Source organism: Athene cunicularia (genome assembly GCF_003259725.1).
Source record: "Athene cunicularia isolate RWA chromosome 1 unlocalized genomic scaffold, athCun1 chr1_part1, whole genome shotgun sequence".
Taxonomy (NCBI): domain Eukaryota; kingdom Metazoa; phylum Chordata; class Aves; order Strigiformes; family Strigidae; genus Athene; species Athene cunicularia.
In genome coordinates this window covers 22,086,633-22,099,517 of record NW_020799091.1, presented here as the reverse complement: position 1 = coordinate 22,099,517, position 12,885 = coordinate 22,086,633, and the positions used below count along the sequence as shown (strand labels likewise).

At 41.4% G+C, this 12,885-nt stretch overlaps 1 protein-coding gene across 4 annotated transcripts in view; it reads right to left on the bottom strand.

Moving 5' to 3' along the window:
• Window positions 1-9,701, bottom strand: part of LOC113486553 — a 69,693-nt gene extending 59,992 nt beyond the window's left edge. For all 4 annotated transcript variants that reach the window (XR_003399730.1, XR_003399734.1, XR_003399719.1 and 1 more), the window contains exon 1: window positions 9,423-9,701. The gene's annotated coding sequence lies outside the window, so the exon portion shown is untranslated. The remainder of the gene's footprint in view (window positions 1-9,422) is intronic.
• Window positions 9,702-12,885: the final 3,184 nt, after the last annotated feature.

Sequence of the window (12,885 nt, the reverse complement as noted above, 5' to 3'; positions counted from 1 at the left end):
CCCCCCCCCCCCCCCCTTTTTTTTTTTTTTTTTTTTCAATCTTAGCAAATGCTCAGTCTTTTCCACTTCAATAGCTTGAAATTCTCCCCTGGGAGCCCTAAGCTCTTTAAATATTTTTAGGTTGCCAGATTTCTTATGTTCTCTCTCCAGGAAGCCAATTTTGTTTCTAAGCTCTTGAGAGTAGTCCAGCTTCATCTTTTGCGCACTCACTGCATCACAATAAAATGCTGCCTAATTGCTGCCTCAGCTGAGTCCCAAAGGTGCTGGAGTTTGTCTCTAGGCTACAGTTGTGGACAATAAACTCTTCTCAGACTGGAGTTAAGCCTTTTTATTATTTAAATCTGAGTCATGTAAAATTAGTTTACTAGCAAGTAACCCACAAAGATCTACTATGGAAAGAAACTCCCACATATTGTTTTCTAACACTATGAGAGAACGATCAGATATAAAGATTTGCAAGCAGCTCGTAATACAAGATGTAATAGAAAGACCAATATTTAATTCGGCCAAAAAGACATGAGAATATTTCTGTGAGCCTAGGAGTTACTCTCAGACCTCAGCTGTTTGGTGTTCTTTACCTTCAAATTGAAATTGGCAGTATGAAAAACTCTCTTTTTTCCTCTAGCTTATCCATAACCTGAAATACCTATGAAAGAGGAAAGGCAGCTGTAGATAACAAATGCCAGATGAGCAAGAGCTTTCTGTTCTCAGTCTAGCACAACAGCCAAGAGGATTCAGTGAGCATTTAGCCAGAAAATCATCAAGAATATACTAAAACTGGGTGGCTACACCTCCATCAAGCTTGAGAAGACCCCTGCAGCAAGGGACAAATGGACAATATGGGGACTGAGAATGAACAAATCCCCTTTTTCTCACCAGGACCATATTCAGCCATCTTCAATAGCAGAAGACAACATCTGTGCACTACATACACAGGCATTTTCTCCCTTCATTTTCCTTTTTTAAATCTGTATTTTAAAGTGCTTATATTTCTGTTGTAAAATACGGCTTCTGATGCTAGTGCATACTCCATGGACATCATAGTAGAAAGACTTAGTGGTTTTTGAGACTCTAATTCCTTAAGACAACACTTGCTTTGAGTGCATTTGGTGCTATGTGCCCAGATCCAGTCTTAATTAAGCAAAAATTAATCTGGAAGAGACCTCTAGGTTTTCTCAAAACGTTTAGACTGTCCTTTAATTATAAAAGGTCAGACATGATAGCAAAGACCTGACACAGTCTTTACGGTGGTGTTGGCAGCACACTTGCAACCTGGGACACTTGTGAGCGAGGACAGCACATGTCCACACCAAGGGCAAGCCAACTCAAACGGCTCTTCGCTCTTCGTAGGCTCCTTTTGTCAGCACAGAGTGAGTGCATAACAGCCAGATGGATCTATCTGCAGTAACTGCAAAGAGGCTGTTAACCACACATCATACACTCACTGTGCAGAGACTCCTCCTGTTGCTGGGGTCTCTCATTCCTCATTTAGATTTGTCTTGATCACTTCTTGAGAACGTAATGGCAGACACGGCGTGGACCGCAGAAACTTCATTACTAATGGTGACGCTTAAGACAGAAAGGATGCACAGGTCTGAAGTCGATTTTGGCAGGCAGCAGTTAGAAAAGCTAGGACGCAATTTCAGCCTTATTCAGATCAGTGGGAATTTTGCCACTGATGTCAGTGGGATGAAGACTTCGCTCCACGTCTGCCTGTAATCTGAGAACATGTATTCTGCAAGTCCTGGAGACTCAGTGAAAATGGGACCCCACAGAGTTCATCTTAGATTCATTGTCTGAAATAAAACTACGTGGATTCTTTGTGCCCGTTTTAGTTATCTGTAAAACAAGTATGATAATGCTTTGAGTGTTAAACAGTACAAGGTGTGTAGGAAGACATAGTATCTTTTATTAGGCCAACTGAAATAGTTGGGGAAAAACAGACAAGCTTTCAGGCTTGTCTGAAATGCTTTGAGATGCTCTGGTGAAAGGTGTTCGAGCTGTGCAAGGGATCATTAAATGACATTCTTCCTCTCTCTGGAAATCATTTAGTGATATTTCAAAGGAAAGATGCTGTACAGAAATAACTGATTTCTATTGCAAGTGCTGTCTGGAGCTAAATATCTTCCTTCCTCTCTCTTTATGAACTAATCTAAAGAAAAATATGTTTTAAATTAACATGTTAAGAATAATTTTGTGGTATAATGTGTAGTCCTGTGAAATGTTCTATGTTAAGGGTATCTAACTCACCAGATCCTTAAGCATATTTCAGTACACAAAAACAAAATGGCCAGATTTCTGTTTAATGCATTACAGAAATTATGGAGGTATCACCGTAAAGAAATTAGAAAGCATGGAAGCTCTGTGAAAACAGCAAATGAAAAAAAAGGCATGTATGAGTCAAAAACTACATTACCTTGTAAATACTGCCTAACAAGCCCCCCAGTTTTCATTATTGAGTGCGGACACCATGTCTTCAATAGCTGTGAACCACTTAGTGTCCATGAAAGAGTGACAGAAACAACCAAATGCTTAATCCCCTCTTGTCCCTGGTTTACCATCAAGGACAGAACGAACTGGGAGTGCTCAGTTGAAGTTAGCCAGGGGTGACAAACTAACGGCATTATGGTGTTGCAACTCTGAGTGCAGCAAGATCTATTAGTGCCACCATGGAGTCAGTGGACCACCAAGGTTACTGGGGCTATGAAGGGGTAGGCGATGGAAGGTTTAACTGTACATAAATCCTACTAGTATCACTTTAGTTCAGTGTCAAGACACAAATGATGTCAAGAACAGAGAAAACTGCAGGGGGAATCTTTAGATGTGAAAAGTAGTTGCAAAGAAGAACGACAAAAAGTGTTGTTTGTGTCTATTATAACAACAAGCAATGGGGATAAATTGCAGAAAAGGAGTTTTACATTAAACCACTAGACAACTGTCCAGGATTAAGGAAAATTAAACAGCGGTAGAGTCTGCTTAGAGAATTGATGAAACTTTCATCACTGGAATGTGTCAAAAATGGCTTAAATAAACATAATCAAAAGTTTCCCTACTGATGGTTGTCCACTGTAGTAGAGAATAGACTTGGAGATCTGAGGAAGTTTACAATGTGTGACCAGGTTTTCCTGGATGTATTATTTTTTTTCTCCCTGAAGATGTAGATTTTCTGTTTGTGTAAGATTTTGAAATGCATTCCTCAGAAATATTTGTCTAAGACTGGGGGACCATTTTTCTCCTGAAGTGCCTGTTCCTCTCTGCTCATCACAGATGCAGTCACAGATGACTGGCTTGGTGTGGACACCTTCTTACCGAATCCATAAAGTCAGATGAGACAATTACCATCCTTAATGACAAACTGTGTCCTTTCTAATATATTCCTAGATATAACACTCAAATCTCCATTATTCATTCCAACTGTAATTACTTGTTGTGCACGTATGAGGTGGCACCCATAACACATAATCATAATGTTATTTATTGTCCTGTATTAGTAATTTTATCCCATTATACTTAGATGCCATATGGTGTGATGAAAAATGTAATGAAGGTTTCCTATGCAGTGGATAGAAAGCTTCTAGACAACAATTAATATAATCTATTCCACTTTTGCATTCCATTCCTACTGAGAATATCACTGAAGTACATGTTATCTCAGGAAGGAAAATTTTATTTTTAGATCTGAGAGCCAGCCAAAGCTCTGCTGAGTTGCAGGTAGAGCTACTAACTGGGAATGTAAGCAGCTTTATTTCAGCAGTATGTATGAAACACTAAGGTGCTTCTGATATATGATATATTAACCACTTCTATTTTCAAAGTCTGTATACAATTAAGATATGTACTCAGCTAATCTGTATGAACCTATGTGTTTGCATTATACTCATCCCACCACAGGACTAAAACTGGGCACTTAAGATATGTCTTCAATGTGTCCTACACCGAGGTCAAAGGAAAATGCCTGAGCACCCAATTGTTCCCTCTGCTTAATTGTCACCTCTCTTCTTGAGGTCCTAAACAGTTGGGTAGTTCACTCTTGGGATTCCCCCAGATGTGGTATCCCTAAGCAGCCTGGTGTGAGTCAGCAGGCACCACCGAGTCTTGGGATGGAAAATTTCTCCTTCTCGTGTGGATACACACTTTGGAGCCACTTGCAAATAATGGCACAGGGAGTCATCCCGTATCAGCCAGCACTGCACTGAACAGTGTGCTGGAGGCTGCTTTCGTAATGTAGAAAGGTCCCAACTGTCTCAGTAAAAGGTTTTGTTTTTTTTTTTCTATCTCAGCAAAACCCAGAATATAAATGGCCAAGGTGACCAGGAGAAAAAGCACAGGGTCACCTTCCCCATCTTGTGAAAACTGTAGAATATTATTCTACTGTGCTTTTGGAACAATTTTTTTTTAATAATCATTATTCTTCTTTTCTAACCTGTAATTATGGAACCCCCAATCTTGTATCTTCTTATGCACAAGTACCCTCATTATACATGTATTTCTCCACTGTGAAAGGATGTGAAGAGTTAAGGCTATGTACTGGTTTTGGCTGAGATAGAGTTAATTTTCTTCATAGGAGCTTGTATGGGGCTATGTTTCGGATTGTGCTGAAAACAGTGCTAATAACACAGGGATGTTTACGTTATGGCTGAGCAGCACTTACACAGCATCAAGGCCTTTTCTGCTCCTCACCCCACCCCAGCTCACCAGTGAGTGGGCTGGGGGTGCACAAGAAATTGGGAAGGAACACAGCCAGGAGAGCTGACCCCAACTGACCAAATGGATATTCCGTACCATATGGCCTCATGCTCAGCAATAAAAGCTGGGGGAAGAAGGAGGAAGGGGGAAGGTTCAGAGCTATGGAATTTGTCTTCCCAAGAACTGCTACATGTGATGGAGCCCTGCTTTCCTGGAGATGGCCAAACACCTGCCTGCCAACAGGAAGTAGTGAATGAATTCCTTATTTTCCTTCACTTGCGTTTGCAGATTTTGCTTTCCCTTTTAAAATGTCTTTATCTCAACCCATGATTTTTCTCACTTCTACCCTCCCAATTCTCCCCACCATCCCACTGGGCAGGGAGTGAGCGAGCAGCTGTGTGGGTCTGAGCTGCCTTCTGGGGTTAAACCATGGCAGGATCATTTTGTAACTTCATTACATTTAAAAATGCATTGAGCATGAAAATTAAACACATCATTTTCCCCCCCTCTCCTTTTTTTTTTTCCTTTTAAGGTGATATGAAAAATTATTTGAATGAGGAAAAGCACATAAGAAGACAACAGCATACATATGTTAAACTCCAGCTTAGCATATAGAAGTTTAGCTTCCTAGTTATGCTTCTTAGTGGATTTTAGCTTCTTCCTTACTTGATTCGATTCTTTATGAATATTTTCATTCTTACTTTCATGGAGAAGAACCAGAAAGAAGTGAGTACTTCATCTAAAAGAAGCAATTAGTCAGGTTGAGCTATGGAAGGTCACAGAAAAATACAATTAAACAATCTTTTCACAGGTTATTAAGAAGCCTACCTGATAACTACTGAACTTTAAAAAGCAGCACAAAATGTTGTGTAAAAATTAGTAACTATTAAAAACTATTAACAGTTCTCTCACCTCATTGGGTTTGTGGCCAGCATTCCTAATACATGCTTGTTTTAAAAGAATACTGTTTTAAAACAGGATAGTTAATTCTGTAACAACATGAAATATGTTAACTACCAGAGACTGGAAAAGTGTCCTAGCAGTGGTCACAAGTGGCACCAAATTTCTCTGAACCGGAATGGCTTTTAATGATCAGAAAATGAAGTTTTAGGCCATCACATGTGCAGCTGTATGTGAGTAGTTTTAGAGGTTAGTACACAAGGCAACTGAACCTAGCTTGTTGTAGTTCTGCATTTCTCTATGTACAAGGAGAAGCCACGTAGCCTGTGGGTGGGATATGGCTGGCCAGATGCAGGTATTTCATATCTAATATGAATATCTCATACAGTTCATACGAAGCGCCATCTAAAAGGCAGATTTCCCAAAGATTTTGAAAAGAATATAAGGCAGCTAGCTCATGTGCAGATGTCTGCACTGCAAACCATTCAAGTTAGGTAAACTGCATCCAGCGTGTCTTTTGAACCATAGCAGCTCTTGCTGGGGAACTTAAGCTACTCAAACTCGATTGCATTTGCTCTAATGCTAGTGGCAACGCTTTTAGGCATATTTATAGTTTAGCATACCTTGGCATGGTACATTTGTAAATCCTAGAAGTTATTTTGTTTAAATTAGGAGTGTTTTTATATGAATAAATGAGATACAAGGCTAGATTACGTCTTTCTTAAGTGATGCAAACCATAATAAACTTCCATGATATTTATGGAAATGTAATGGTATAAATATCATGTACTTCAACAAAACAATGCTTAGATACAAGACTCAATCTCCTTAACTTACATCCTGAAGCTGAATGTATCTTTTTCTTGGCAGCACATTCGGCAAACAGGTCCCTGAGTTCAACAACTCACTTTTGTCTCTTGCTAAAGCTCACCACTTCCTCAGGTATGCAGGTTTGACTGTTTACAAGGTCATGCAATAAACCAGATCAGAGACATGATCTAGGTTAAAAGTAACACCTTCTTCCTCCGGGTTCCTTTTAACCCAGATGATTTCACCAACCAAGCTGACAGTGCCACCACATCAACAGCTGTACTAGCACAAGCAACAGAGTGATACTGAAAAGCTGGGGGCAAGAAGTATTGAGGGGTGGTGACCAGTTAAGTCAGTTTTGTTGCCAAGGAAAAATATTCTGTGCAAATAGCACAGAACTGCATTCAAAGTTGAAGAGGCTCCTCCAGATGATAATTCAGAGCAGAAGCCTAACTAAGATAGTCTGAATTGCTCTCTGGAGGGGCCTCTCACTCCTTCAACTATGCAAGGCATCTAGGGAGACAAGCCTCCTAATTTAGGCATCTAAGTTAGATGTTCAAACGTAGGCAGTGAATATTCCCTCCTGAGAATGTGAATGGGATGTTACAATAATTTAAAATATGTTTAACCAAAGCTGTGCTACCAATGCCTGTTCTTTGTGCCACTGTCCCTCTTCTGACATAATCGTGTTTCTCATTTATTAGATAAATGAACAACAAAACACACATCGTCCAAATATAGTCCAAATTTTGAAGTTAAAAAAAGATACCAAATTTTACTCTCAAAATATGAACCAGATTAAGTTGTTCACATGGAAACCACTGCGTGTTCCCTATAATAATCACATTAGGGAACAGAAAAGGAAAAGAGATTCTCACAGTGTTCACCAGCGTATCTTATTTAACTTTCCTGCTCTCCTTAAACACTTTTTTAAAGTTTTCAACTAGTAACTTTGGCTAAACTTTCATCTGTAATCACATCTTGTCATTTACCACATTGTTCCTACCTACTCAGAACTTTTTACACATTCAGTGGTGCGGGTTCAAGAAGCTATTGATAAATGACAGAAGTTGTTCTTCCAATGCAGATGCATGGCCTCCGGTGTGCTTACCTCCTGCCCTGCAGGATCTCACTACCTAGGCACTCACCAGAACACAAATTTTCAGTTCATCTTTCTCCAACATAACCACCTTCATTGCCATTGATCACAGCACTATTCAAAGGACCATTTGGACAGTCCTGGGAAGCATTACCAATATGTTAAAGAATGCTCTTTAAATGTAGCTATCTTTTGTTCTGGATGAATGTGTTTACAAGAGTGGATTGTTACAGCCAATTAATCTTCTAATATCTCATACTGCAGAACTGGAACTAACATGCCTAAGAAATCAAAAATGCTGGGCAAAGCATTAATATGTATTAGACTGTGCTTTGTTTATTCTAGTGGTTTGGGCATCTAAATGGTGTGTGCAGAAAGCTGCCCAACAGCTCCCTTATTTGAAACCGTCACTTTTAAGTCAGAGAAATATCTACAGGGGAAGGAGAATAATATATACCAGCATGACTTAAAATTAATGGCTGTGCCTGAGTTAACAGGCTCAACTGATGTAACAGTTTGGTTCAAACTATCAAAGCCTAGTATCCTATGGCTTTGTATCCATTTCCACTTAGCCCTCATCAGTTCAATAAAACAGCTGCCTATGGGTCATACATGGTATTGCAGCTGTGCACAGAAGATGCTGCATGTAGCACTAAGTGAGGAGCTGTCAGTCACTTCATGCATGCAGACTGGGCAGCTTGTTGCCAGATGAAATCTTTATCCACTAAGTTCTGCCTATCTTGTGCTCAGCAGAGGCACCAGCTGAGCCCATCTTTTCTACCATGCTACTTACTACAAAACTAAAAGGAACTCAGTTATCATTAAGACCTCCACCCTTTTGCAAATGTAGTTGAAATTGGCCATTGAGGTTCAAAATTAGTGCAGTGGGACAGTGTGCAACTCCAGAAGTGTCACATCTTTAGAAAACCAGCCTAAAATTCATACCCTACCATGAAAGAGTTATACTGCCAAATGTTTTTTGCTTAACTGTGCATCATGGGAGATTTCCTCTCAGTTGTCAACCCTAGCAGACAGATTAAGGGAACTTTGCCACTTGATACTGTCTAGTGGTCTGCCACAGAACTGAGATGATGTCAATAAACTTTTCCTTCCATGTCCCAGTTTTCACTTAACAGTTGCTGACACACAGCTCCTTGGGCCTGACTCTACTTTCTCTGAGGTTTCTGTCTTCCTCTCCCTTTGTTTTGACAACTGTAAGCTACTTTCTTATTCCTTCTCCAAAGAGTAACGCTCCAACATATGCAAAATGCTTCTGCATGTTAAGTATGCACTTGAAAAGAAACACAGAAAAGGAATATCCCAATTCCTGTTAATTAATTCTTCTAATTTCTGTCCACAGACTCAAAGCAGAAGTATTTTTTTCAACCTACTGTGGGCTTGCTTCAACCCAGCTCAAAGATCTGTCTTCTCTTCTACCTGTATTTTCTGTTCATCTGGCATTGGCATGTTCTTCATCATTCAACTTAGTCTTCTTCATCATTCAACTAATCAACTTAGTCATAACTGCCATGACAGCTTTCTCTCTATATGGCTCTAATATGCAACAAACACATCAGGTGGGACTTTTCTCACCTACCTTGAGGCATGTACAGTGCAAACACATATTTATGCTGACCAGTTAAGTCTGCTATAAGCACTGGAAAAAACTGAACACGCACAGTCCACCCTGGTCAAAGTAGGAATTGTATCCCTGAAGTAACTCTCTCTCTACAATGAAAAAACTTAAGGGAAAAGCTAACTCAGAGACAAAGGTCTAGAAGACAGATGTCTACATTTGACCAGAGATAAATACAAACACCCATCTATTTCTACTCTCTCTTTCTGCTTAATTGAAATCTCATTTGAAAATCAACTGGTTTCCCTTGAACGGTTCTCTATTAACAATTCACAGCATTCTGAGATGTACCTTGTGTGAAGACTTTGACTAGATCCTTCTGTGTTGCCACTCCATCACAATTTCTCAAGGTTCAGACTTTGAGGTTTTTCCCTAGGAGAGAAATTGGTGGATGTGTCACACTGATAAATATCATACCATAAAAATATCTACACAGAAGAACAATTACACTGTGTGTATGAAAATTAAGAGTGTGTGTCTACTGATGCCTTTACTGAGTTGTGCTTGTTCCCTTGGAAGGTTAATGCCCATGAATATGTAACATGCACCTTCTTTTCCCTATTGTTTTTCACCTTCCATTATTACAGCATTTCTGAATGTAGCCTGTAAGACCTTTGGTAAAGAGTTATGTTTGCATGTGAGCATTAAAGATTATTATGAAGGCACAGTAATTTCTGTAGTCTAGTTAAATATAATTGCAAGGGGATGGGAAGACAAAAGCAAAGCGCAGTTCATAATTCATAGACATCTCATATGTTTTCAACCTTCTCCTGCAGAACTTTGTGTGCGGGAAGAGGTTACAAATGAAGCTCTGTTGCTTTGTGCTAAAAGCCTGTGCCAGCCATCTGAGTTAGACACAGTCTATGGTATTTATGTAATGATAACCAAATCAATTCAGAAGCCAGTTTTGTTAATCTGACACAGACTCTAAGAGTGGATAGCTTTAAACTTATCTGCCACTGTCTGCAATTACTCTAGCTGAAGAGACACTTTTGAACCAAATCAAATGTTCACAGTAAAAGTTATATTAATTTGTATCAGCTTCTGATTGAACTGACCAGAATAAATCAGAGAGAGAGGGCACACAATCAGCTCTGCTGGCAGATTTGCAGATAGCTGGAAAGGGACATGGTAAGTCTCTGGGGTTTGGCTGTGAGTAATGCTGTTCTCCACCAACACAGCTGGAGTCTGCCTAACCACAGCCTCCAACACCCACCAACATCATGTCTTATCCAGAACTGCTAGGTTTATAGCCTCTATAAAAAAATAAAAAGATGTAAACTGTGAGAATATACTCATAGTAAAACAAGTTTCAGTGGCCTAGAGTGTCACATCCCCTCCCAGCAATTTCTTACCTTCTCTTTGCCTGAGATTACTGCCTCACAGCCAGAGTCCGTGGAATGAAACACATGCCCTAATCTGCTTCAATACAAGGACCAGCAAATTACTTAAACTGCTGATAAAGATAACTTTAATGTCAGTATTAAAATGGATTAGAAACATTAGTGTTTTCCAATCCACGGACTGTTGTGGAGGCGGGAACCTTCAGTAAGGAGGCAGAATAGATGGTCAGGGAAGCAGTATTTTTTGCATCACTCCAGCCAGATTTGCTGGAGTTTATCTGACTGCAACAATAGGAAAGGCTATGCAATTTCACATTCAAGGCTACCATTCTTTTGCCTTATTAACAAGTTTATGAACTGACTGTCCGGCTGGACTAGAGGACCTCCAGAGGCCCCTTCCAATCTGAATTATCGTATGATCCTTACATATACATAGTGTGCAGGGCTACGACCCCAGAGATGTCGTTTTCGACTAAGTCACTTAGCAGATATTTGGCAAACTGTGTAGACCAATGCTTACCAAACCTTCCCTCTGAGGGGCCCAACTAAGGTGACAGGGGTATTGCTCTGGTGTTGAGCAACTACTTTTCGAAGGGAGGTCAGTGGTAGTATGGGTATCCTCTGCCACTAGGAAGCAGACCCACTGGACTCAAGCATTCCATAAAAAAGGGGTGGAGAAAAAAATCCCCAGACTAACAAATAGAGATTATGACTAAATAACCAGCCTTCTCTGTGTCACAGTTCCTTAGCTGGGGGATACAATCCTCAGACAGAGCAGTCAAGGTGTTGCCTAATGTGATAAGAAGTATATAGTCTTGTGGGAAGGGATATTATGGTGGTGCTGGGAGCAGGCTGGTTATGATCTGCTCTTCCCAAGCAGTGTTGGACTCTGTAAGATCTGCACAGCATCACTGCTTTTGGGTATGCAAAAAACCAGCAGGAATTGATGTCACGGGCAGGCAAGTTCGAAGAAATCTGGAAAAGGGGGAAGCCAGAGTTGCAGCTGGTATGAATTCATCACGATTTTGGCTCCAGTTCTAAAATACTCACAAAGGCATAAGAATCTCCACATGATTTTGAGGGAAGCAAGATTTGTAGATGTACGAGTGACACATTCACACATGCTGTATTGTTTAAGAGGCACACTGAGCTTTTAGCTTCAATCCCTGCTCTTTCACTTGTGTCAGTTAACATTGCTGAGAACCTTATTGTGAGATACAACCTCATGCTGCTACCTTAAGGTAACTACAATTGACATTTTCCGGAGAAATCACGTGTCATTATTGGGAGTGATCACGAGATCATCATCAGTGGGACACTGAGAGCTGTCACAAGGCAGTTCCAGCAGTAAGGAGTCACTGCAGTGGTGCAGCTGTATGCAGAAACACAGCTCGGATCCACCGGGATCTCAACAGGCGGCTCCTGCCTCCGTGTCTCCTCTGCCTTCTTGCGCTGCAGCAAGCTCTGCAGAGTCAGCTAGTTCAGGAACTTGATCCAGCTGAATACTGGTAATTTTTTGGAGGGGCATAACTGGCTTTCCACTGGATCAGATCCCAGGTTTGCCTTGCCAGATGGCAACGTGAGCATTGTTACCGCTGTGTAAGTAACAAAGAGGAAAGCGTAGCTATGATCAGAGAGGAAGGCAGCACTGTGCCTTTTGGTGGCAACACAGACATAGACTGGCTTGCATTAACTGTGAAACATCCTTAGAGAGGTTTAAAATACTGCATTGCTCCCCCCACAGAGATCAGGCTGTTCATATTAACTGTGAGATTCACCGTTCAGAAACATTCACCCTCAGCTGATGATACAACCTTGGGGGTGCCGTCCTGTGAGGCCGTGTGATCAGGTATCACTGTGGTCCAAAGAACTTGGCAAACCCGCAAATCTGTTCCTTTGCCGTTACATAAAAGCAATGAAACCCGCTAGGAAAGATGGTGTCAAGTCCCCTTCTTCGTGCCCATGCGGGACAAACGCACGTTTTGCCTTTCGTGGCCACTCCCCCAGCTGAAGTGGAAGCAGATGAGTATTCTGAGTGTGTTCACCGCCTAAACCCTAAATACAGATGAAAGAGAGCACCCAGAGGGCCGGAGGAGGCTGCACAGCCGGCCCTCAGCAGCCGGCCGGCACCTCGTGGCGTTTTGCTTTTGCGCTCGCTCCCTCCTCCCTCGCCAGGGACTGCACCACTTCGGCTCCGGCTGTAGCGGGCAGAAAGGGGGAGGCTTCCCATTGTATTAATACCGAGATCTGCCAGGCGCTGCCAACACGCGGGCGCGGCGGGGGCAAGCGGCGCCCGCAGCCATCCCCGGCGATGCAGCGGGATTTTTCCTTTGTTTTAAGCTCGCCGGGAAAACTCCCCCCTTCCCCCCAGCCAGGGCCAGGCCGAGGACGCTCCGGAGAGGCCGCAGCCC